The following is a 26,790-nucleotide window of genomic DNA, read 5'->3' as shown; positions in this document are numbered from 1 at the left end:
AAGTTCATTGCATAGCCAGTGTCCCTTGACTGAACACTTTGTCCCCAGCACTCACGTGCTTCACCCTAGGCTTTGTGACCAGCATGGTCCTAGAGGAGCAGCTGTCGCAGTGGTTCATAGATGAAAATTCTGTCTTTAATGTAGCTGAGGCTTGATCCATTAATTCCTTTGAAGATTAGGAAACTGAGATCAGAAGATGACTGGGAGCCAGAGGAAGGATTTGAGCACGAGCCTGATGTGCTCATGGCATCTCAGACAATGGAAGAGGCAGGCAGCCTCATTCTGTACCAGCCAGAGCTCATGCACTATCTTTACATTCAGCTTCAGATGCAGTGAATCACAGTGATCCAGCCTGGAAGTGATAAATGTACAAATCACCGCGGGCAGGCCCTGGCCTGGAGGAAGGGACAAAGTTTCCTAGCAAGATGGAGGAGAAGGAAGACATTTTACACACACAACCTGGTTATCCAAACATAGTGAGGAGCCAAACAGGATCCCAGGGCTTCCCGCCACCTTGAGGAATGGGGGCAGACCATCTTCGATTATTTCTGAATTGTATTGCAGTAGTGCCTAGGAGCCTTAGTCAGGGACCAGAACCCTACTATGCCAGGTACATAATGTACAGCCAGAACAAAAAGATGGCCCTGCCCCAGAGATCTTACCATATAAGACAGGGTAAGGTCACCAGCCTGAAAGCACTTCAACTTTACATCCACATTTAACCAAGCAACAATCTGCACAGGTTCATGAGGTGCGTTTTGCCTGAAATATGGAATCTGCATCCCAGAGCCATGGCCCTAGGAGTGATCCTGCCTCCCCTATAGATGCTGACTCCTCTGGCTTCCTGACTCTCCCATGTCCATGGCGCGGGTGAAAATGAGGAGGAGATGGTGCCTGTGTAGCAAGAGCTACATATGCAACCATTTGAGATGATACCAAAGGGGAGGCTCACATGTAAATTAACAGCACACATTTGTTCTTCAAAACAATGATGGGAGGTGCAAGTACTAAAATTCCACACGAGAGCTTAAGGAGCAAGATAAGATTCAACCCACGTGAAAGGAAAGGTAGTTCCTTTAAGTCTGATTCACGGCAAAATAGGACGTCAGATTGACAACTTTCAGAGTAACAACTGTGATGCACTCACTGAAATGACCCAACCGCAGCCAAGTGAGGAGACATGGTTAAGGCTGAGGTGTGAACATTAACTCTCAGCTCCTGACTTTTGTGCAATTAAAATCTCATAATGTGGCAGTAACGGAGTTTTTTTGGCCGTACAATTCCCATTTGTAACTGAATTATTTAGGGTAGCATGGAGGCAAAATGGACGGGAATGAAGGGAAATATAAGCAAAATATCAGGACAACTCTCCTGACAACTCATGAGAATAACATGAGGGGGAAAGGAGTCCAGGAGAGCTGGCTGTATTTTAATGAATCCTTATTGAGGTTACAGGGACAAACCATCCCGATGTGTAGAAAGAATAGTAAATATGGCAGGCGACCAGCTTGGCTTAACAGTGAAATCCTTGCTGATCTGAAACACAAAAAAGCAGCTTACAAGAAGTGGAAGTTGGACAAATGACCAGGGAAGAGTATAAAAATATTGCTTGGGCATGCAGGAGTGAAATCAGGAAGGCCAAATCACATCTGAAGTTGCAGCTAGCAAGAGATGTTGAGAGTAACAAGAAGGGTTTCTTCAGGTATGTTAGCAACAAGAAGAAAGTCAAGGAAAGTGTGGACCCCTTACTGAATGAGGGAGGCAACCTAGTGACAGAGGATGTGGAAAAAGCTAATGTACTCAATGCTTTTTTTGCCTCTGTCTTCACGAACAAGGTCAGCTCCCAGACTGCTGCACTGGGCAGCACAGCATGGGGAGGAGGTGACCAGCCCTCTGTGAAGAAAGAAGTGGTTCGGGACTATTTAGAAAAACTGGACAAGCACAAGTCCATGGGGCCGGATGTGCTGCATCCGAGAGTGCTAAAGCAGTTGGCGGATGTGATTGCAGAGCCATTGGCCATTATCTTTGAAAACTCATGGCGATCGGGGGAGGTCCCGGACGACTGGAAAAAGGAAAATGTAGTGCCCATCTTTAAAAAAGGGAAGGAGGAGGATCCGGGGAACTACAGAGCAGTCAGCCTCACCTCAGTCCCTGGAAAAATCATGGAGCATGTCCTCAAGGAATCAATTCTGAAGCACTTTGAGGAGAGGAAAGTGATCAGGAACAGACAGCATGGACTTTCACCAAGGGAAAGTCATGCCTGACTAATCTAATTGCCTTCTGTGACAAGATAACTGGCTCCGTGGATGAGGGGAAAGCAGTTATCTTGCTCCTTGACCTTAGCAAAGCCTTTGACACGATCTCCCACAGTATTCTTGCCAGCAAGTTAAAGAGGTATGGGCTGGATGAATGGACTATAAGGTGGATAGAAAGCTGGCTAGATTGTCGGGCTCAATGGGTAGTGATCAATGGCTCCATGTCTAGTTTGTAGCTGGTATCAAGCAGAGTGCCCAAAGGGTCGGTCCTCGGGCCGGTTTTGTTCAATATTTTCATTAATGATCTGAAGGATGGCGTGGATTGCACCCTCAGCAAGTTTGCAGATGACACCAAACTGGGAGGAAAGGTAGATACGCTGGAGGGCAGGGATAGGATACAGAGGGACCTAGACAAATTAGAGGACCAGGCCAAAAGAAATTGGATGAGGTTCAACAAGGACAAGTGCAGAGTCGGACAGAAGAATCCAATGCACCGCTACAGACTAGGGACCGAATGGCTTGGCAGCCGTTCTGCAGAAAAGGACCTAGGGGTTACAGTGGATGAGAAGCTGGATAGGAGTCAACAGTGTGCCCTTGTTGCCAAGAAGGCCAATGGCATTTTGGGATGTATAAGTAAGGGCATTACCAGCAGATCGAGGGACGTGATCGTTCCCCTCTATTCGACGTTGGTGAGGCCTCATCTGGAGTACTGTGTCCAGTTTTGGGCCCCATGCTACAAGAAGGATGTGGAAAAATTGGAAAACGTCCAGCAGAGGGCAACAAAAATGATTAGGGGACTGGAACACATGACTTATGAGGAGAGGCTGAGGGAACTGGGATTGTTTAGTCTGCGGAAGAGAAGAATGAGGGGGGATTTGATAGCTGCTTTCAACTACCTGCAAGGGGGTTCCAAAGAGGATGGACCTAGACTGTTCTCAGTGGTAGCAGATGACAGAACGAGGAGTAATGGTCTCAAGCTGCAGTGGGGGAGGTTTAGGTTGGATATTAGGAAAATCTTTTTCACTAGGAGGGTGGTGAAACACTGGAATGGGTTCCCTAGGGAGGTGGTGGAATCTCCTTCCTTAGATATTTTTAAAGTCAGGCTTGACAAAGCCCTGGCTGGGATGATTTAATTGGGGATGGGTCCTGCTTTGAGCAGGGGATTGGACTAGATGACCTCCTGAGGTCCCTTCCAACCCTGATATTCTATGATTCTATGACCCTGAGATATATTAGTGCAGCAGAATCCTCTCTCCAGGGAAGGGAGGGAAGCCCTAGACTGAACAAAGCACTACAGAATAGATTACACAGAACAGTACTTCCCTGGCCTAAGGGGATAAGACTGCACGGGACCCTACAGACTTCTCCCTTTCTGATTTCTACGAGTACAATGAATTCTGCTGGGACCATCTGCTCCAACCAGAAAAACAAAGGGAAACAAAGGTGTCTTTCTACTCGTTGGTATGCCAGGAGCGTCGTACTAGGGGAACTTGGGTTGGACGTTGCTGGACAGCATGTACAATTCCAATTTAAGGCTCATGAACTGAAGGCACTTGGTCCATAAACTTTACAAGAATGTTCTCTTGTGTGAAAACAGAGCAGACCAGCTTCCTGTGTAAGCCAGAGGCTCCTCAGAGGAAGGGCTGACAAGGCAAGGGGAAGGTTATAATTCTTAGTTATCATTAAGATGCATGGTCAAAAAGACCTCACCAACTTCTACAGTGCAGCCACAGTTTCCCTCACATTCATTAATCTTAGGTACTTATATGGCCCCGATTATCATAGTATCTAAGCGCCTCACACACATGAACATATTTATTCTCACACACACCCTGTTAGACAGGGCAGGGCTAACACTCACATTTTACAAATAGAAAACTGAGGCACAGAAAAACTAAGTGACTTGCCCAAGATCACAGAGGAAGTCCGGAAACTGAACCCAGGTCTCCAGAGTCGCAGGTTAGCTTCCCTCACATTTCAAATTAACCTCAGGTCCATGGGGACCAGCAAGTACTACCCCTTATATAAGGGTGTAACTGGATCTCCCATGTCACGTAAGAAGATTCCATGTTCTCGCACTCTGTCTTCCCTGTTGTATAGAGTTAAACTACAAGAAGAGGGGGTGGGGGATGGCCTACCTCTTGGTCTTTTGCCAGGAGACTGAGCCCACCAGATGACCGGATTGGAAGCACCATCAAGTGCAAGAGGGGCCTGGCAAGACTCAGATGCTGAGCAAAACTGCAGCAGCTTAACTCATTGAGAAAATGAGCCGTACACCATTGGGGCATGAGCTACTCCCATTCAAACTATAAGGGGAAGGAGAAATTTAAGAGACCCTCACTGAGATGGTGGGACTGAAATCCTAATGCTGGCCTTCCGTGAGCTTAGCAAATGGACAGTGTGGTGGTATAAGATAGCCAAGAAAGCTGGAGTTGTATTTCACTGAGGATACATGCTCTGTCAGACCCAGAGTAGTCTATCCTCCACCAGGAACTCATGCCGGATTGCTCCCTATAGTGTAATTAATCAGTGTCTTTCCCCAAATCAATGTTTCCAATCCCAAGACCTCTGCAGGTTCTCCCATGCTGCTAATCAGAGGGAACAGGTTTCAAAGAGCAAGGAGTAGAAAGGCTGAAGTGCACAGGGGTAGAGGTAAGAGGAGTCCTTTAGGAGTCCTTTTCCCTGAACTTTGAGAACCCCATCTCTCAGGACTACTGCTACAAAAGAGCCTGTTGGGATGGGGTGGGGCGGGGGGGGGTCCTCATGTTTATTTTCTCTCCTTCAAGCAGCAGGTCAAGCTTAGCAGGATGTGGAATGCCCTGGGAAAAGGGGCTGCAACATACACAGACTGATACCTGCATCTGATGAGCATATATGCAGTTGTAAACTTCATCCTCTCTGCCTTGAAGGTCAACAAAGGGTGATGATCTTCTGGTGACCTAGCATCAATCGTCAAACAAGTTCTCTAACGGTGACACCGGATTCCTTCTGGGCCCCAACACCAGGGCGACAGAAGACTCAAGCATTGTTCATAATTTCTAGATTGTTGGGCAACACTAACCAGTACAAGTGCTGTGAACCTTACACATTTTTTCGCCCTGGCCAGCTGCCTCTCAACTGGCCAGTCCTCCACAGTTCACAGCTGAGAGATGCCAAATCAAAGGGTTAGAATTTAAATCATTACTGGAACTATTCTGGACTGTGAATCACCGTATAAAACCAGAATGCTTCCAGTCAGCTCCAGAACCTCACCCCTCTCAAACAATACAGCTACCAACCTACTTCTCAGAGAGTCACTTGTATCCAGAACAGCCTCTCAGAACACCAAGACCCAAACAATAGACACAGGCCTGACAACAACACTTTTCTTCTCTGAACTCAGCCCATTTACACAACTGAAACCTTGAAACCACTATAAAAGAACCCAAACCATGAGCTGCCACTGTAACCCATGCCCTTGGCTAGTGAAAGAGACTCAAGACTATCTGAGATTCTTAACAATGAAGTTTTCTTTCACTTTTGGAGAAGTAGCTCTGGATAGTTTTAAGTCACCAAGAAAAATATTCTCTGAAGCCCTGTTTTTTTTTCTTATTTCAGCTCCACCAACAAGGAATCATACTTAGATTTCAAATAATTGCAGTTTAAACATTTTAGTATTCCTCCCTTTGAAAACTGCCTCTTGGGTGAGCTAATGTCAAAACCTTGCTACAGTTCACACGTTGTGGTATAATGTGATTTCACTGAGCGCACAGACAAAGACATCAGACAGTGAGACATATACAATATCTCCCTTTTGAAATATTTGTAAGTATTTTAATCTCAACAAGTCCTTAATTGATTCAAGATGTTCAGAAAACAGTCATGGTGGCAATGAGACTTCACTGTAAGTCTTTGAAAGCTTGAGGAATTCTATGGTTCTTGTGGGGGAGATTACAAGGGGGATCAAAATCAGCCTTATAAAGGGGCAGTGGTGGCAATCAAGGGCCCTGATTCTGCACTGCGATGCCCACAGACAGAGCTCTGGTGGGCACAGAACCCAACGATACAGCACCTCCTACACCATGCTGAGGCATTGAGAGCCAGTAGCTGTAGGGGAAAGTACCGCAACACGGGAGTTTGGACTGGTAGCTCAAGTCAGGATTCCTAAAGGCATTCCTAGCTCTGCCACCAACTCCAACTGTGACCTCGGATGCCTCAGTTTCCTCATCTGTAAAATGGGGATAATGATAGTTACCAACCTCACAGAGATGTTTTAACCAGTCACAAGGGAATGTTTGCAAAGGAGTTTGAGACCCTGCACAGAAATGAATATAGATTATGATTTACAGTTGTAACTGGTGCAGAGCCGAAAAGCCTCCCTCAGGGATCAGGGCTTACAGTGCTAGGCGCGGTGCTCAGACAGAGCAACGAAGACAGGTATCAACCTGGAGTAATGTTGCAGTACAATCCTCTTCGGGGGGCTGCACAGAAAGTAAAATGACTTGTGCCCTTTATGATCCACAAAGAAGAAACGAAAGTCAATGCTGCATATTTTTTCCGCTTGTTATTTTCCACTGGAAATTCATGTCTCATCTGCCCCTTTCCCCTTAGAGCAGAGGTTCTCAAACTGTGCTCCATGGATCACCAGTGGGCCACAAGCTCCATTCAGGTGGTTCACGGATAGTTCCATCTAAGGTGCACATCTGGGCAGCTGCACACGAGAGAATGGTGGGCCACCCACCTAATTAGTGGAGCTGCGAAGGCCTGGCTCCACTAATTAGGTGCCTGCACCCCGGAGAAGACGCACATGTAAGGTGAGATGGTGGCCTTGGGGGGATTGGTGGGGCGGGCAGGGGCAGTGGGGTGAGAAGAGGGGTTGGGGGCCAAAGAGACGACTTTCCCCTGCTCCAGGGTTGCGGCTACCAGGGAGAAAAAGCCCTCCTTCCCAGCCCCAGCCCAGGGGCTGCTGCGGCAGGGGAGAGAGGGCACATCCGTTGCATTAGAAAGGTAGGGCTACGGATATTAAAGTAGTTGTGTGCTTGTATCTCTAGAACAAAAAAAGTTAATTATTATTAAGGTTTTTTAATATAGCACTTTCATCCAAAGCGCTTTACAATAGTTAGCTCATGGTACAAACAACATTTGGAAAGATCATTAAGTGGTCCGCTGAGCAATTTTCAAATGGTCCGCAAAAGAAAAAGTTTGAGAACCACTGCCCTAGAAGATTCTGTGAAGGTCTAGGAAACTGATAAAATTACACCAGCGAGGCCATCCAGTTAAACCTGAATGGGGAAGTGATTTTTATTCAGTGCTGCCTCAAGCTCTGCCCCTTTGTCCATCTACGTTAACACCGATTAATAAGCTCCTCTCTCAACGCTTGGCTTTGTTAAAGATTCAACAGCCCCAAAAGTCCGCCAGAAGAACTAGGTATCAAAACACTTGGACATTCCAGATATTTCTAACGTTAAAAAAAAACAAACCCTAGAAAAACATTTTTAAAAACCCTTTCAGGCATTCTCTACACATTATGAAAGCCCAGTTGAGTGGCCACCTTTAATTGAGATTTCAACCAAGGACACTCCACTTGCCACAATAAATATTAAAGATAAATAAGAACATAAGAACAACCAGACTGGGTCAGACCAAAGGTCCATCTAGTCAGGTATCCTGTCTTCCGACAGTGGCCAATGCCAGGTGTCCCAGAAAGAATGGACAGAACAGGGAATCATCAAGTGATCCATTCCGTCGCCCATTCCCAGCTTCTGACAAACAGAGCCTAGGGACACAATCCCTGCCCATCCTAGCTAATAGCCATTAATGGACCTATCCCCCGTGAATGTAGCTAGCTCTTTTTTGAATGCTGTTACCGTTTTGGCCTTCACAACATCCTCTGGCAAGGAGTTCCACGGGTTGTGTGAAGAAATACTTCCTTTTTTTCTTTTAAACCTGCTGCCTATTAATTTTATTGGGTGACCCCTAGTTCTTGTGTTATGAGAAGAAGTAAATAACACTTCCTTATTTACTTTCTCTACACCACTTATGATTTTATAGACCTCTAGCATATCCCCCCTTATTCGCCTCTTCTCCAAGCTGAAAAGTCCCAGTCTTATTAATCTCCCCTCGTATGGAAGCTGTTCCAGACCCCTAATCATTTCTGTTGCCATTTTCTGAACCTTTTCCAATTCCAGTACATCTTTTTTTGAGATGGGGCAACCACATCAGCACGCAGTATTCAAGGTGTGGGTGTACCATGGATTTATATAGAGGCAATAGGATATTTTCTGTCTTCTTACCTATCCCTTTCTTAATGAGTCCCAACAGTTCATTTTTTGACTGCCGCTGCCCATTGAATGGATGTTTTCAGAGAACTATCCACAATGACTCCAAGATCTCTTTCTTGAGTGGTAACAGCTAATTTAGACCCCATCATTGTATATGTATAGTTGGGATGATGCTTTCCAATGTGCATTACTTTGCATTTATCAACATTGAATTTCATCTGCCATTTGGTTGCCCAATCACCCAGTTTTGTGAGATCCCTTTGCAGCTCTTCGCAGGCTGCCTGGGACTTAAGTATCTTGAGTACTTTTGTATCATCTGCAAATTTTTTCACCTCACTGTTTACCCTAAATTCAGGTATAATAATCAAATTGATATTTTATAGCCCTGGAATTCAGAATCTCCCACCTATGTCAAGTCCTGTTACACACAGATTCAGAGATGTTAGCAACAAGAAGAAAGTTAAGGAAAGTGTGGGCCCCTTACTGAATGAGGGAGGCAACCTAGTGACAGAGGATGTGGAAAAAGCTAATGTACTCAATGCTTTTTTTGCCTCTGTTTTCACGAACAAGGTCAGCTCCCAGACTGCTGCACTGGGCAGCACAGCATGGGGAGGAGGTGACCAGCCCTCTGTGGAGAAAGAAGTGGTTTGGGACTATTTAGAAAAGCTGGACGTGCACAAGTCCATGGGGCCTGATGCGCTGCATCCGAGAGTGCTAAAGGAATTGGCGGCTGTGATTGCAGAGCCATTGGCCATTATCTTTGAAAACTCATGGCAATCCAGGGAAGTCCCGGACGACTGGAAAAGGCTAATGTAGTGCCCACCTTTAAAAAAGGAAAGGAGGAGGATCCGGGGAACTACAGAGCAGTCAGCCTCACCTCAGTCCCTGGAAAAATCATGGAGCATGTCCTCAAGGAATCAACTCTGAAGCACTTTGAGGAGAGGAAAGTGATCAGGAACAGTCAGCATGGATTCACCAAGGGCGAGTCATGCCTGACTAACCTGATTGCCTTCTATGATGAGATAACTGGCTCTGTGGATGAGGGGAAAGTGGTGGACATGTTGTTCCTTGACTTTAGCAAAGCTTCTGACACTGTCTCCCACAGTATTCTTGCCAGCAAGTTAAAGAGGTATGGGCTGGATGAATGGACTATAAGGTGGATAGAAAGCTGGCTAGATTGTCGGGCTCAACGGGTAGTGATCAATGGCTCCATGTCTAGTTGGCAGCCGGTATCAAGTGGAGTGCCCCAAGGGTCGGTCCTCGGGCCGGATTTGTTCAATATCTTCATAAATGATCTGGAGGATGGTGTGGATTGCACCCTCAGCAAGTTTGCAGATGACACAAAACTGGGAGGAGAGGTAGATACACTGGAGGGCAGGGATAGGATACAGAGGGACCTAGACAAATTAGAGGATTGGGCCAAAAGAAATCGGATGAGGTACAACAAGGACAAGTGCAGAATCCTGCACTTAGGACGGAAGAACCCAATGCACAGCTACAGACTAGGGACCGAATGGCTTGGCAGCAGTTCTGCAGAAAAGAACCTAGGGGTTACAGTGGACGAGAAGCTGGATAGGAGTCAACAGTGTGCCCTTGTTGCCAAGAAGGCCAATGGCATTTTGGGATGTATATGTAGGGGCATTGCCTGCAGATCGAGGGACGTGATCGTTCCCCTCTATTCGACATTGGTGAGGCCTCATCTGGAGTACTGTGTCCAGTTTTGGGCCCCATGCTACAAGAAGGATGTGGAAAAATTGGAAAACGTCCAGCAGAGGGCAACAAAAATGATTAGGGGACTGGAACACATGACTTATGAGGAGAGGCTGAGGGAACTGGGATTGTTTAGTCTGCAGAAGAGAAGAATGAGGGGGGATTTGATAGCTGCTTTCAGCTACCTGAAAGGGGGTTCCAAAGAGGATGGAGCTCGGCTGTTCTCAGTGGTAGCAGATGACAGAACGAGGAGTAATGGTCTCAAGTGGCAGTGGGGGAGGTTTAGGTTGGATATTAGGAAAAACTTTTTCACTAGGAGGGTGGTGAAGCACTGGAATGGGTTCCCTAGGGAGGTGGTGGAATCTCCTTCCATAGATATTTTTAAGGTCAGGCTTGACAAAGCTCTGGTTGGGATGATTTAGTTGGGGCTTGGTCCTGCTTTGAGCAGGGGATTGGACTAGATGACCTCCTGAGGTCCCTTCCAACCCTGATATTCTATGATTCCAAGGCCAGAGGAACCATTGTGATCATGTAGTCTGACCTCCTGTATATCACAGACCATAGAACTTCCCCCAAAAAATTCCAATAGCAGATCTTTTAGAAAAACCATCCAATCTTGATTTAAAAATGGCTAGTGACAGAGAATCCACCATGACTCTTGGTAAGTTGGTCCAATGATTAATTACCCTGTCAAAAATTTACACCTTATTTCCAGTCTGAATTTGTCTAGCTTCAACTTCCAGCCATTGGATGTTAGACCTTTCTCTGCTAGACTGAAGAGCCCATTGTTAAATATTTGTTTCCCAGGTAGGTGCTTACAGAGTGTAATCAAGCCATCCTTTAACCTTCTCTTTGTTAAGCTAAATAGATTGAGCATGTTGAGTTTATCACTGTAAGGCAAGTTTTCTAATCTTTTAATCATTCTCGGGGCTCTTCTCTGACCCCCTCCAGTTTATCATAATCCTTCTTAAACTGTGGGCACCAGACCTGGACTCAGGATTCCTGCAGCGGTCACACCAGGGCCAAATACAGAGGTAAAATAACCTCTCTGCTCACACTCAAAATTCCCGTTGATGCATCATCTAGCATGACTCGCCATAGGTGTCCTTCTTAAGTGAAAGCTTTGCAACTATGGCCCTGATTAAGTAGCAGCCGTTGCCATTCAGCAGCAAGAAGCCCAACTGGTTCCATGGGAACAGCCTTTTGATATGAGGCATAATTAATTATAAAAGGGAAAACAAACTTGTGGCGCAAGCCTGTGACACAGACAAGTGCAGACGAGAGAAGTTCAGCAGGATCTGCTCCTTCACATACCCTCTCTCTATTTCCTCAGGAAAGCTATGCCTTCCTCTTTGGCTTCTTATCCATCACACATTCACTATGGTATTCGGGCTGCATCTACACTGACCCACGTCTCATCTTCAGTGACGGGGCTGGGGACTGACTATGTTTCCCAGCTACAGTGACTGAGGCAGAGAGAGACTGAAACACCTGTCCAAAGTCACAGCCTGACTGCAGGGCACAGCCCAAAGGGGGACAGGCCGCTGCAGTGCAGGGACAACAGCATGTTGGTCACAGTGCACTCGCACTTCTTGTGTGAGCAGAAGAACAAGGTGAAGCTGCCTAAGTATTCCACTTCTTGGCTGCTCCCCTCACACCTGGAGAGAAGCAGCCATGTTAGGGAGAAGGAGATGGGAGCAACTCAGGAACAGCGCATAAGCAAATCGTGTAGGGGTCCCAGGACAGGGATAGCAGGGGGACTGCAGGTAAGGAGTGAGATACTTGGCACACCTGGGGGAGCATCCCAGGACTGGCAAAACACTTCCATACATATTACAACCTGTAACAGTATCAACTCTCCACTCCAGGTCAGACAGGTCACAGTCTCAGACTCACTTTCCCTTTGAAAGGACGCTGGTAGAACATGGCCCAGGTCATTGACATTGATTTCATATTCTCCAGGAACAGAAAGTTATTACCTTGAACCTTGGTTAATCTATAGCCCAGATACTGCCTTGAGCTGTCCTGGGAGAGGCAGAGAAAGGCGTGAGCTGCATTCCAGACAGGTGGGGAGGCCAGCTGGGCCGGGCAGAGCTCGCTGCAGCAATCCGCTCAAGAAGAAAGGGAAAGTGCTTCCACGTCGCAGCTATCCGTGGTTTCCATCCGTCGGCACAGAGAAAAGTGATGGGCTGCAGGGCCTCCCAAGAGCCAGGGGCTCACAGCATTGCCCTGTTCCTAAAAAACAGCAGCAACAGGCATTTCCATAGCACCCTCCACCAGCAATCCCCAAGGGCGGGGCAAACACATACACAGGAATCAGAGCAGCCCTGACATGCAGCTACCTCGCCAGCGGGACACGGCAGCTGTTTAGCAGCACATAGCAACAGTGCCCAGCAATTTACAACAGATAGTAAAGGAGAATTCCATAACCAGTTGAAATCAGAGGGGAAATTTTAGGGAGGCAAAATTAAATTACTTAAATTGAATTTTGCAGGTGATACTGAGGTGAATAAGCTGGGTTTCTGAGGAAAGTACCATCATACCTTTAATATCCACAAATGGTCAAGTCCTTGATTTGACACCTTATCCACAAGCTAGCACTTCCATCAGCCTCCTAAATCTTCACTAGGCGTTGGGGTCAATCCTGACTTGGAATAGAGCATCCTCTGCTGAGTCACACAGCCCCTCCCTGCAGCATAACATCCCGTAGTACCACAATGGGGTATGAACGTTATTCCTGACTAGAGGAAGAAAGAGAACCCCTTTTGAGAGAACCTTCTCCATTACCAACACCACCTCTGGCACCACCTAGATGTTTCTCGGAGATCTCCATTCCAAGCACTGATCAGGCCGGACTCTCCTTTGCTTGCAGGAGCAAATGTGTTGGAGTGGTTTCAAGCGCTCAGAAAGCAGATTTCACTGAAAGCAAGTCTGCTTAAGACAAACATTAATAGAGTAGGGGAAGCGACAGGTGACGTTACAGCTAGAAAGCCTGTAGGCTTTAGATGTCCAAAGTCACACACCCATAAATGCCTTGCACACTTACAGGACTAGAGAAATAATCCAGCAATAGACCCATCTAATACAACACAATCCATGATAAACTAGAGAGGGAAAACTCTGAGCCCCAGAGCAGAAATCCACTGAGCCAGTATTCTTTCACTACACTGGAATTAAGCTTTGTTTATTCTGTCCATAGAATCACAGAAATGTCAGGCTGGAAAAGATCTTGAGAGGTCATTACATCCACGTCCTGCACTGAGGCAGGACCAAGTAAACCTAGACCATCCCTGACAGGTGTTTGTCCAGCCTGTTCTTAAATGATTGGGATTCCTCAATTTCCCTTGGAAGCCTATTCCAGAACTTAGCTGCCCTTCTAGTTAGAAAGTTTTTCCTAATATCTAATCTAAATCTCCCTTGCTGCAGATTAAAACCATTACTTCTTATCTTTCCTTCAGTGACCATGGAAAACAACTGATCACCATCCTCTTTACAGCAACCCTTAACATATTTGAAGACTCATCAGGTCCCGCTGAGTCTTCCTCTCTCAAGACTAAACATGCCCAGTTTTTAACCTTTCCTCACAGGTCAGGTTTTCTAAACCTTTGATCATTGTTGTTGCTCTTCTCTGCACTCTCCACTTTATTCACATCTGGTGCCCAGAACTGGATACAGTACTTCAGTGGAGGCCTTCCTCAGTACCGAGTAGATCAGGACAATTACTCCCCACATCTTACCTATGACACTCCTGTCATTAAGCCCCAGAACGGTATTAGCCTTTTTTGCAATTGCATCCCATTGACCACTCATATTCGTTTTGTGATCCAGTAGAACTGCCAGATGCTTTTCAGCAGTACTACTGCCTAGACAGTCAGTCCCCGTTTTGTAGTTGTGCATTTGATTTTTCCTTCCTGAGTGCAGTACTTTGCACTTGTCTTTGCTGAATTTCATCTTGTTGATTTCAGACCATCTCCACTTTGTCAAGGTCATTTTGAATACTAATCTTGTCCTCCAAAGTGTTTGCAACCCCTCCCATTTCGGTGTCATCCACAAATGTCCATGTCTACTTTTAACGACAGGGGGTAGCCAAACGTCACACATTCTCAAGCTGCAATAGCCACTCGCCAGAGGCCCAAGAGTCCAACAGGCCTGCAGTAAAACAAAGAAGCCCGTGGAGCCTGAAAGCCCGAGCACACAGCGAGGCCTGGAACACTCGTATCAAGATGGAGCACAGCATGCTGGGAGCTATAGCATCCAAGGGCTGCTGCTTGGGGCCTCACTTAGCACATGAGTGACGCTTTTGGATTCTGATTAAAACCCCGGCTACCAAGCGGGCTTGCCTGGGACTGACAGCTGGGAATGAGGCCGTATGATGGTAGGAGTCACGGGTAGAGCTGGGAAATGTGTCCTCCATGAAAAACTAGGCCAGTCCCTTGAGATCATGAAAGCCCCTTCCAGCAAGGCCAGAGCGGAGATCCCCCCCACTATCCCAGCAGCACCAACAGAAGAGAGGCATGGGTGGAGAGGATGTTCTCGAACACTGACCACCTTCCACAACAGCGGCAGGAAGGAAGGGCAAACAAGATCTTCCCTCTGGTGTCGGGGGGTGGTGGGGTGTGGAGTGTGGCAGGGAACACAGGGAGACGGGAATCTGCCCCAACACTATCTCACCTCTCCACTCTCATCAACCGCCTTCCCCACAACCACCAGGCGGATACGCCCAGTTCAAACCACCCCCTTCCCACACCAGCACCAGGAGGACTGGGGCAGGGGACACCCCCCCACACAAACCCTTGCCCTGAGGGTGGGAAGTGGGGGTATACAGAGGGGAGCTCCCCTCACGCTGCCCCTCTTCCTCACAGCACCAGTGGGTAATACAGCCTGGGAAAACTTTCTCCACACTAGATCAGCACCCCATAGCACCAGGGAGGATCGGGGTGGGGGTTCCCCACACTCTGGTTACCACCCCTATGGCACTGGGGTGACGGCAGAAACCTCCCCTCACACTGCACCCTCCCTCCACAGCACTGGAGAAATGGGGGGAACCACACTCAATGCTGCCCCTCCTCCAACAGCATCATAGGCAGATCTGGGGGGAACCTCCCCTCCCGCCCCCCACAGCCCCGGGGGCAGATCCGGGGGAACCTCCCCTCCCGCCCCCCACAGCCCCAGGGGCAGATCCGGGGGGGAAACCTCCCCCCTTGCCCCCCCACACCCCTGGGGCAGATCCGGGGGGGGAACCTCCCCCCCTTCCCCCCCACACCCCGGGGGCAGATCCGGGGGGGGAACCTCCCCCCCCTTCCCCCCCACAGCCCCAGGGGCAGATCTGGGGGGGGACCTCCCCCCCTGCCCCCCCACACCCCGGGGGCAGATCCGGGGGGGAACCTCCCCTCCCGCCCCCCACAGCCCCAGGGGCAGATCCGGGGGGGGACCTCCCCTCCTGCCCCCCACTCCCCGGGGGCAGATATGGGGGGGGCCTCCCCTCTGCCCCCCCGCACCCCGGGGGCAGATCCGGGGGGGGGAACCTCCCCTCCCGCCCCCCACAGCCCCAGGGGCAGATCTGGGGGGGAACCTCCCCACACACACCCCGGGGGCAGATCCGGAGGGGGAACCTCCCCCCCCACACCCCGGGGGCAGATCCGGGGGGGGAACCTCCCCTCCCGCCCCCCACTCCCCGGGGGGCAGGACCAGGGGGGACCCCCGGTGGGTTCCCCGCGCTCCGGGCGGAGGCCGCAGCCGGCTCCTCACCTGGCCGGGCGGCGGGAGGCGGCGGGGGGCGGCGCGGGGGGGTCTCTCCCCGCTCCTGTCGCGGGGGGGGGGCTGCCCGACCCCGGCCCGCTGGGGGTGACAATATGGCGGCCGGCGCTCCCGGGCAGCGGCGCCGTCGGAGCGGGACGGGAGCAGCAGCTGCCGGGCCGGGCCGGGCCGCCAGAGGGCGCTAGGGCCTCGCTCGCGGCCACTTCCGCATCCCGCCGGCCCGCACCATAGAGAGCGGGGGAGAGACGGCGCCGGGCCGCGGCCGCCTGGTACGTCATGGGACCATAGAGCGTTGGGCCGCGGGCCCCGCGCCCGCCGCTGTCAGGGGCGCCCCCCCACTGCTCCCTAGTGCCGGGCGGGGGCACTGGGTCAGCCCCCAATGAGGGGGGTGCCCCCTCCTGAACCCCCTTCCCCCCACTGCTCCCTAGCGCCGGGCGGGGGCACTGGGTCAGCCCCCAATGAGGGGGGTGCCCCCTACTGAACCCCCTTCCCCCCACTGCTCCCTAGCGCCGGGCGGGGGCACTGGGTCAGCCCCCAATGAGGGGGGGTGCCCCCTACTGAACCCCCTTCCCCCCACTGCTCCCTAGCGCCGGGCGGGGGCACTGGGTCAGCCCCCAATGAGGGGGGTGCCCCCTCCTGAACCCCCTTCCCCCCACTGCTCCCTAGCGCCGGGCGGGGGCACTGGGTTAGCCCCCAATGAGGGGGGTGCCCCCTACTGAACCCCCTTCCCCCCACTGCTCCCTAGCGCCGGGCGGGGGCACTGGGTCAGCCCCCAATGAGGGGGGTGCCCCCTACTGAACCCCCTTCCCCCCACTGCTCCCTAGTGCCGGGCGGGGGCACTGGGTCAGCCCCCAATGAGGGGGGTGCCCCCTACTGAACCCCCTTCCCCCACTGCTCCCTAGTGCCGGGCGGGGGCACTGGGTCAGCCCCCAATGAGGGGGGTGCCCCCTCCTGAACCCCATCCCCCCACTGCTCCCTAGTGCCGGGCGGGGGCACTGGGTCAGCCCCCAATGAGGGGGGTGCCCCCTCCTGAACCCCATCCCCCCACTGCTCCCTAGCGCCGGGCGGGGGCACTGGGTCAGCCCCCAATGAGGGGGGTGCCCCCTACTGAACCCCCTTCCCCCCACTGCTCCCTAGCGCCGGGCGGGGGCACTGGGTCAGCCCCCAATGAGGGGGGTGCCCCCTCCTGAACCCCCTTCCCCCCACTGCTCCCTAGTGCCGGGCGGGGGCACTGGGTCAGCCCGCAATGAGGGGGGTGCCCCCTACTGAACCCCCTTCCTCCCACTGCTCCCTAGTGCCGGGCGGGGGCACTGGGTCAGCCCCCAATGAGGGGGGTGCCCCCTCCTGAACCCCCTTCCTCCCACTGCTCCCTAGTGCCGGGCGGGGGCACTGGGTCAGCCCCCAATGAGGGGGGTGCCCCCTACTGAACCCCCTTCCCCCCACTGCTCCCTAGTGCCGGGCGGGGGCACTGGGTCAGCCCCCAATGAGGGGGGTGCCCCCTACTGAACCCCCTTCCTCCCACTGCTCCCTAGTGCCGGGCGGGGGCACTGGGTCAGCCCCCAATGAGGGGGGTGCCCCCTCCTGAACCCCCTTCCTCCCACTGCTCCCTAGTGCCGGGCGGGGGCACTGGGTCAGCCCCCAATGAGGGGGGTGCCCCCTACTGAACCCCCTTCCCCCCACTGCTCCCTAGTGCCGGGCGGGGGCACTGGGTCAGCCCGCAATGAGGGGGGTGCCCCCTACTGAACCCCCTTCCTCCCACTGCTCCCTAGTGCCGGGCGGGGGCACTGGGTCAGCCCCCAATGAGGGGGGTGCCCCCTACTGAACCCCCTTCCCCCCACTGCTCCCTAGTGCCGGGCGGGGGCACTGGGTCAGCCCCCAATGAGGGGGGTGCCCCCTACTGAACCCCCTTCCTCCCACTGCTCCCTAGTGCCGGGCGGGGGCACTGGGTCAGCCCCCAATGAGGGGGGTGCCCCCTCCTGAACCCCCTTCCTCCCACTGCTCCCTAGTGCCGGGCGGGGGCACTGGGTCAGCCCCCAATGAGGGGGGTGCCCCCTACTGAACCCCCTTCCCCCCACTGCTCCCTAGTGCCGGGCGGGGGCACTGGGTCAGCCCCCAATGAGGGGGGTGCCCCCTACTGAACCCCCTTCCCCCCACTGCTCCCTAGTGCCGGGCGGGGGCACTGGGTCAGCCCCCAATGAGGGGGGTGCCCCCTACTGAACCCCCTTCCTCCCACTGCTCCCTAGTGCCGGGCGGGGGCACTGGGTCAGCCCCCAATGAGGGGGGTGCCCCCTACTGAACCCCCTTCCTCCCACTGCTCCCTAGTGCCGGGCTGGGGCATTGGGTCAGCCCTCAATGAGGGGGGTGCCCCCTCCTGAACCCCCTTCCTCCCACTGCTCCCTAGTGCCGGGCGGGGGCACTGGGTCAGCCCCCAATGAGGGGGGTGCCCCCTCCTGAACCCCATCCCCCCACTGCTCCCTAGTGCCGGGCGGGGGCACTGGGTCAGCCCCCAATGAGGGGGGTGCCCCCTACTGAACCCCCATCCCCCCACTGCTCCCTAGTGCCGGGCGGGGGCACTGGGTCAGCCCCCAATGAGGGGGGTGCCCCCTACTGAACCCCCTTCCTCCCACTGCTCCCTAGTGCCGGGCGGGGGCACTGGGTCAGCCCCCAATGAGGGGGGTGCCCCCTACTGAACCCCCATCCCCCCACTGCTCCCTAGTGTCGGGCGGGGGCACTGGGTCAGCCCCCAATGAGGGGGGTGCCCCCTCCTGAACCCCCTTCCCCCCACTGCTCCCTAGTGCCGGGCGGGGGCACTGGGTCAGCCCCCAATGAGGGGGGTGCCCCCTCCTGAACCCCCTTCCTCCCACTGCTCCCTTCTGCTGGGCGGGGGCACTGGGTCAGCCCCCAATGAGGGGGGTGCCCCCTACTGAACCCCCTTCCTCCCACTGCTCCCTTTTGCTGGGCTGGGGCACTGGGTCAGCCCCCAATGAGGGGGGTGCCCCCTACTGAACCCCCTTCCTCCCACTGCTCCCTAGTGCCGGGCGGGGGCACTGGGTCAGCCCCCAATGAGGGGGGTGCCCCCTACTGAACCCCCTTCCTCCCACTGCTCCCTAGCGCCGGGCGGGGGCACTGGGTCAGCCCCCAATGAGGGGGGTGCCCCCTCCTGAACCCCCTTCCCCCCACTGCTCCCTAGTGCCGGGCGGGGGCATTGGGTCAGCCCTCAATGAGGGGGTGCCCCTACTGAACTCCATCCTCCCACTGCTCCCTAGTGCTGGGCTGGGGCATGGGGTCAGCCCTGACTGAGGGGGCTGCCCCCTACTGAACCGCTTTCCCCTTCAAAATCTCCTCAGGCAAGGAGTTCCACAGATTGAGCTGTGTGAAGAACTTCCTTTTATTTGTTTTAAACTTGCTGCCCATTAATTTCATTTGGTGGCCCTTAGTTCTTGTGTTATGGGAAAGTAAATAGCTTTTCCGTATTCGCTTTCTCCGCACCACTCATAATTTTATATACCTCTAACGTATCCCCCCTTAGTCTCCTCTTTTCCAAGCTGAAAAGTCCTAGCCTCTTTAATCTCTCTTCATATGGGACCTGTTCCAAACCCCTCATCATTTTAGTTGCCCTTCTTTGAACCTTTTCTAATGCCAGTATATCTTGTTTGAGATGAGGGGTCCACATCTGTATTCAGTATTCAAGATGTGGGCGTACCATAAATTTATATAAGGGCAATAAGATATTCTCCATCTTATTCTCTATCCCTTTTTTAATGATTTCTAACATCCCATTTGCTTTTTTGACTGCTGCTGCACAGTGCGTGGATGTCTTCAGAGAACTATCCACGATGACTCCAAGATCTTTCTCTTGATTAGTTGTAGCTAAATTAGCCTTCATCATATTGTATGTGTAGTTGGGGTTATTTTTTCCAGTGTGCATTAATTTACATTTATCCACTTTAAATTTCATTTGCCATTTTGTTGCCCAATCACTTAGTTTTGTGAGATCTTTTTGAAGTTCTCCACAGTCTGCTTTGGTCTTCACTATCTTGAGCAGTTTAGTATCATCTGCAAACTTTGCCACCTCACTGTTTACCCCTTTCTCCAGATCATTCCCTCCTCTTGTTTGTTATGCTCACTTTTTCTGTCTTGTTTCAAGTCAGGCTGTAAGCTGTTTTGAGCAGACTCCATCTGTGACTTCCTGTGGGTGTGCAGTGCACCCAGTCCTAGATGGCCGTATGCTAACTGTGATAACGTGTTTTACACAGTATAAATAATAATCCTTTATAATCCAACCTGGAATTGGTTTAGAATTATGATAACCCCTTAAATTAGATCACAACTAGAAGAACAACAAGCGCTCCATAAATTCAGTGTGAAACTATGTAAATCTGGGGATTAAAACATATTTTGATATCCTCTTCTCTTGAGTTCAGCGGGCTTCTCCCTTCACTTGGTCATAATCCAGCAGGAATTCCATAAAGGCTCAGATTCCTTCTGCACCTATGAGGGTGGGAGAAAATGAAAATGAGGGAAGTAAATCTTCACAGGTTTGGCAAGAAATGCACAAGTTTAGATGCACCCTTTACAAAATGGCAGACTGGGATGGACAACACAAATAGACTGGGACACAAACCATAAATCAGATTTGACACACCTGATGGTGTTTCAGGGAACTGGGGGAGGAGGGAGCAGACCAAGTGAGCCAGGGGTTTGAGCTGGGATATGCAGGCCGGTGAAGTGGGAGGGGGCAGGAGACTGAAGCTATGCAGGAGGTCTGGGGTCAGGTAGAGCAGGGTTGTGAGGGAGGCCTGGGATGCGGGAGAGCACAACAGCTCTGCGCTGCGGTCTCAGGACTCAACAGGCTTGGCTGGCCCTGCTGCCTTGATTCCCCACCGGACTGAAGCAGCAGGACGATGGGGAGCTCTTGAAGTGCCCATGCTGGCTCCTCCAGTGCTGCTGTCGTGATAGCAATGATGAAGGGAAGCGGAGTGTCTGGGCGCTGGTGCCTGGAGGGCTCCTCACTGCACTACTTCCCCCATGTGACAGACCAATGCCTCCCTGCAGACGTACTGGCCACCCACCCCATGATATCCCCACATAGCCAAACAACCACTCTCCCCTGCTAATCTCCCTGTACTCTTCCATGGCTGTTCTCCCTTCTGGATCCCCCTAGAGCCATTTTCCCCACCCCCAGGCACCCTATAGCCTCACACACACCTCCCAAGCTCTCCCCACTGTGCTGTCCCCCTGGGAGCAGGGTGATGACTGGAGTGTGGGGGAATATGGGAAATCTGGGGAGGTGGGGGCAGAGGCTAGGGAATGCAGGTCAGATGTGGGAGTTTAGTGCTTCTGTTGCTGCCTCAGCTCCCCCTTGCACCAAGACAGCAGCAGTGTGAATAAAGGGGTTCACATTTTCAAAGGGGTTCACAAATTGATGGACCTCGGTTTTTGGGAGCCCAGCTTGAGATACCATGGACCTAGTTTTCAGAGGTGCTGAGCACCCACCAAATAAGTGAACATTTTTGAAAATGCAGGTCTAAGGGACGGTCCTCCTGCAGCCAAGAGTCTCCTGGTGCCAAAGAAGTTTACACTTTGAACCAGAGATGGAGGGGTTTTCCCCCTGCAGATCGAAAGGGTCTCCAGTACTAGGAAGGATTCCCACACAAGGAGAAGACCTCTAGACTTGGGGCAAGAGTCTTTTCTGGCACTGAACTGCATCCAACAGCAAAACACATCCTAGGATGGGAAATGTAGGCTGAATAGCAGGAAATGCGGCCAGGGATATGAACTCAGCTTTGGAGCAGGCTCCCAAGGGGCCAGGCAAGAGTCCCATCAGGTGAGACATTTAAAACTAGAACGGAAATAGTGGTAGAAAATGTACAATCGGGGGCAGTACAGTTGTACCCTGTCTCTGCGGATGGGCTGGGACCTAGTAGGACCTTTTCATCCTTAACTTCCATTAACCAATGGGAAGCCCCTTTGGGCAGTGGCAGTGAGAGAGGAGAGTAGCTGCAAAATTGATGGAGTGGAAGGCCCCTTAATCCCAGTGTTGCAGGGAGGCAGAGGTGTCTATGCTCCAGTCCTGATGGAGTGGAGAGGGCAGGTGCTGAAAAAATAGAAATATCCAACGCAAATATTGGGGAAACAGACTTCAGGGAGAGAGGCGCCGGGCAATGCCCCGGGGAGCGCGGACCTGAGCCAAGGCCAAGGAGAGAGGGTCTGGAGCAGGGACCAAACCCAAAGGCCGTTCTCCTCCTGCACCCTGCATGTGCCAGAAACCAGGACTCCACCCCATTAAACTGGCTTCTTTTACGAAGCCCTGAGATGTGACTGCAGCCCAGCGCTGAATCCTCACAAAACAGCGAACAGCCTCTTCGGATAAACAGGCCAGCAGCATCTTGAGACTTGGGCTGGACTTGTCCCAGCCAGTGGATTTTCCCCGGCCTGGCTCTGTCTGCCTGGCACGTACTAAGAGCTGCTGCCTTTCTCCGTGCTCCGCGCAATGCTGCGCGCACTCTGCTCGCTCGCACCGAGGCTGGAATCCCATACAACTGTCCGGTTTCTGAGGAACAAAATTAAAACTCCGCAGTTCTGCCTCTTGGGTGAGATTCCACACGGCGCCCTCACCGTGAGGGCAACGGGCAATGCACACGGGGCAGGAAAATCCAAACTCTTCGTGCACGTTGCTGGGTTCTACATTCAACCGAAGCTGCTCAGGAAAGAGTTCTGAGCAGCAGGGGTGACGGCTCAGTGCAAATACCCGGCCAACGTGCAGCTGCGGCTGTGACCAAAGCAACGCTGGCCCCCTTCCTGCCCAAGCAGCCCCCTGTGTCCAGTTTTGGGCCCCACACTACAAGAAGGATGTGGAAAAATTGGAAAGAGTCCAGCTGAGGGCAACAAAAATGATTAGGGGGCTGGAACACATGACTTATGAGGAGAGTCTGAGGGAACTGGGATTGTTTAGTCTGCGGAAGAGAAGAGTGCGGGGGGATTTGATAGCTGCTTTCAACTCCCTGAAAGGGGGTTCCAAAGAGGATGGCTCTAGACTGTTCTCAGTGGTAGCAGATGACAGAAGGAGGAATAATGGTCTCAAGTTGCAGTGGGGGCGGTTTAGGTTGGATATTAGGAAAAACTTTTTCACTAGGAAGGTGGTGAAACTCTGGAATGGGTTACCTAGGGACGTGGTGGAATCTCCTTCCTTAGCTATTTTTTAAGGTCAGGCTTGACAAAGCCCTGGCTGGGATGATTTAGTTGGGGATTGGTCCTGCTTCGAGCAGGGGGTTGGACTAGATGACCTCCTGAGGTCCCTTCCAACCCTGATCTTCTATGATTCTATGAATATCCAGGACTTTGCCAGGCTGCTTCTGTTAGGAGGAGAAATTGATTCTACAAGTCCTGAGGTGGGGGAGGGGCCTGCGCCCCAGTCCCGGAGGTGGGGGGGATTGCAGTGGGGGAGGGGCCTGCGCCCCAGTCCCGGAGGTGGGGGGGATTGCAGTGGGGGAGGGGCCTGCGCCCCAGTCCCGGAGGTGGGGGGGATTGCAGTGGGGGAGGGGCCTGCGCCCCAGTCCCGGAGGTGGGGGGGATTGCAGTGGGGGAGGGGCCTGCGCCCCAGTCCCGGAGGTGGGGGGGATTGCAGTGGGGGAGGGGCCTGCGCCCCAGTCCCGGAGGTGGGGGGGATTGCAGTGGGGGAGGGGCCTGCGCCCCAGTCCCGGAGGTGGGGGGGATTGCAGTGGGGGAGGGGCCTGCGCCCCAGTCCCGGAGGTGGGGGGGATTGCAGTGGGGGAGGGGCCTGCGCCCCAGTCCCGGAGGTGGGGGGGATTGCAGTGGGGGAGGGGCCTGCGCCCCAGTCCCGGAGGTGGGGGGGATTGCAGTGGGGGAGGGGCCTGCGCCCCAGTCCCGGAGGTGGGGGGATTGAAGTGGGGGAGGTGCTTGCGCCCCAGTCCCGGAGGTGGGGGGGGATTGCAATGGGGGAGGGGCCTGCGCCCCAGTCCCGGAGGTGGGGGGATTGAAGTGGGGGAGGTGCCTGCGCCCCAGTCCCAGAGGTGGGGGGGATTGAAGTGGGGGAGGGGCCTGCACCCCAGTCCTGGAGGTGGAGGGATTGCAATGGGGGAGGGGCCTGCACCCCAGTCCTGGAGGTGGGGGGGGATTGCAGTGGGGGAGGGGCCTGCACCCCAGTCCTGGAGGTGGGGGGGATTGCAATGGGGGAGGGGCCTGCGCCCCAGTCCCGGAGGTGGGGGGATTGAAGTGGGGGAGGTGCCTGCACCCCAGTCCTGGAGGTGGGGGGGATTGCAATGGGGGAGGGGCCTGCGCCCCAGTCCTGGAGGTGGGGGGGATTGCAATGGGGGAGGGGCCTGCGCCCCAGTCCTGGAGGTGGGGGGGATTGCAATGGGGGAGGGGCCTGCGCCCCGGTTCTGGAGGTGGTGGGGATTGAAGTGGGCCTGTGTTATGCAGGAGGTCAGACCAGATGACCACAGCCATGATTTTTAGCCAACAAGCTCTGCCTTCCAGGTCTCACCCTGCACTGTTACACCTCTGAGGGCACTGCCCTGACTTCTGGCCACATGCCGTCAATATTCCCAAGCATTTACTCAACACAGCCTGAAATGAAGGTGTGACAACGCACCCCATATTCTTCACAGAGATATTACGATACGAGTCTGGGATAATTATGATGTATTTTATGCAGGATAGGTCATGTCAGAGATCGTTGGAAAGATTATGATTTACCAAATATGAGTATCCTATTTGTGTGCATGTATCGTTTCTGTATCTGAAGTTAGGAATATTGACTATGAATCTGTATCACAAAATGTGTTTACACCTGGGGAACGCCCACTAGGCAAAAGGCTCTCAGTCTAGATGGCTGGCTGGGAAGGACCCATTCAAATTAATGAACCGTTTGGGAGAACAATAGGCCTTGGAAGATTATTGCCCATGGGGGGCGGGGTAGCCTTCCTGAGGATGCTACTGACGGCCTCTGACTCATGGCTGCTATGACTACAGGGACATGTGATCAGGTCACCTGGTGCTGGTCTCCATCTTGGGATACCAGTGTTTTTCCACTGGCTGGTGTGGGCACCAAGCTTTGAAATAAAGAGTTCCCGCCATATGCAAAAGCTACATAAGGCAGGGGAGTGACATCATCATGGTTCTTCACTGACTCCCCACCCAAAGAGACTCCTGGAAACAGCTGAGGAACAAAGACTGAGCTGGGGGGAAGCTGGACCCAGGCCAGAGGGATTTTAAGCCTGTGACTGGAACACCTGGGGATTCCAAGCTGTGAGTCCGCGTGGCTTGCCCCTTAAGAACGTGCAGCCTGCCGGTATCATTTAGGGTGAGGATCTGCTATTCATAGCCAATCTCTTTAGTATATTAAGCTTAGACTGCATTTTTTTATTTGCTAGGTCATCTGCTTTGATCTGTTTGCTCTCCCTAATAATCACTTAAAATCTATCTTTTGTAGTTAATTTGTTTTTGCTTTGTCAAAAACCTGTGTGGGGGGGAGTCATAACTCGGGGCAGAAAGCTGTTGTATATTCCTCTCCACATTGAGGGAGGGGGAGAATTTCATGAGCTTACACTGTACAGTTCCCTGTTCGGTATAATTTTGGGTTTACACTCCAAAGGGGTGTGTGTGCCTGAGGAGCTGGGAAGTTCCTTAGCTGAAGCCTTCCCATGCAGGGCTGATCACAGTGTCTTTATGTAGCTGCAGCTGGGTGTGTCCCTGCCTGTATGGGTGCTGGAGGGGCTTGAGAGCTTGTCACAGCAGTACAGTGTAAAAGGAGCCCAGGCTGGTGGGTCGGGGGGCTCAGTGGTACGCAGTTCCAGGGGGCACCCCGGAGAGAACCCGTCACAGAAGGATTTTATTTTAATTTTCTTGCAGTGACAAACAGATTGAGTTAAAAATATCAAGATATGGAACTCTAAACAAAAAAGTACCATTTGCTGCATCAGAAACACTGGTTGGTGTGGGAGGAGGTTTGGTTTTTCTCCACAGTATCTTTCTGTATCTATCCTCTGGAGCAGCATGGGGAGGTGCCCATCGCATCTGGAGCTAGTCCAGCTGGAGGACATGGTCACAGGAAGTAAAGCTCATTGTCATTCCATGGGTTTTCAGGAACAAAAAGTTTCCTCTTGCGTAGCTGAAGAAATAGTGGTAAAAGGCAGTTGCTAGGCTGCTCAAAGTGATCAAGTTCTGTGCTCTGGCTTCATCATCTGAGCCATTTTCCTTGGCAACAGCGTGTGCGGCCACTGGCATGTCCTCTGAGTTTATGTCCTCTGAGTTTCCGAATCACCACCACAGTCTATTGGCCTTGCTGGAAAAGACAAAAGCAGTTTGCAAATGTACTAATTCCTGTTCCCTGTGCACTGCGTGCGCTCCATAATGTGGTCCACCAAGTCAGTAAACAGCTCAAGAAAACTCCTTCTGCCATGACGCCCACAACAGGGAGTCCAGTCAGCCCTAGTGTAGCCATCAAGGAGAAGAGCAAATGCTGAGCTGAAGCACAGACCTGGGCACCTGCCCCATCTAAACTCCCCCCACACCTCTGTGAGCGCACAGCCCTCTATAGCCCATCTTGGGACATGGGGGGGGGTGCAATTCTGATGTTGGGGACGATGAACCATTAGAACAACTTGCTGGGGTCATGGTGGGTTCTTCATCACGGGCACCTTTTATACAAAGATTCGAGATGTCTCTAACAGCTCTGCTCTAGGGATTGCTCTGGGCCGGTCCCTGGCCTGTGCTACACAGGAGATCAGACTGCGTGATCACAACGGTCCCTTCTGGCCTCGGAATTTATGAATCTCTCTTGCTCC

General features: G+C 52.6%; 1 protein-coding gene and 1 long non-coding RNA gene across 7 annotated transcripts in view; one reads left to right on the top strand and one right to left on the bottom strand.

The window, feature by feature from the left end:
* Positions 1-16,159, bottom strand: part of LOC140906250 (casein kinase II subunit alpha) — a 66,093-nt gene extending 49,934 nt beyond the window's left edge. For 2 of the 6 annotated variants that reach the window (XM_073329850.2, XM_073329855.2), the window contains exons 1-2: positions 15,974-16,158; positions 12,205-12,460 (exon numbers count right to left, since the gene is read on the bottom strand). The gene's annotated coding sequence lies outside the window, so the exon portion shown is untranslated. Of the gene's footprint in view, positions 1-12,204; positions 12,461-12,768; positions 12,967-13,962; positions 14,375-15,973 lie in introns of those variants that run through there. The other 4 variants (XM_073329856.2, XM_073329852.2, XM_073329851.2 and 1 more) reach the window with 4 other exon arrangements.
* A 59-nt stretch (positions 16,160-16,218) lies between these two features.
* LOC140906251 (uncharacterized) lies at positions 16,219-22,071 on the top strand. The gene is made up of 2 exons (XR_012157051.1): positions 16,219-16,251; positions 21,508-22,071. It is a non-coding gene; the product is annotated as an uncharacterized LOC140906251 (long non-coding RNA).
* Positions 22,072-26,790: the final 4,719 nt, after the last annotated feature.

The sequence above is a fragment of the Lepidochelys kempii genome, chromosome 2 (genome assembly GCF_965140285.1).
Source record: "Lepidochelys kempii isolate rLepKem1 chromosome 2, rLepKem1.hap1, whole genome shotgun sequence".
Taxonomy (NCBI): domain Eukaryota; kingdom Metazoa; phylum Chordata; order Testudines; family Cheloniidae; genus Lepidochelys; species Lepidochelys kempii.
This window is presented reverse-complemented; position numbering and strand designations above follow the sequence as displayed.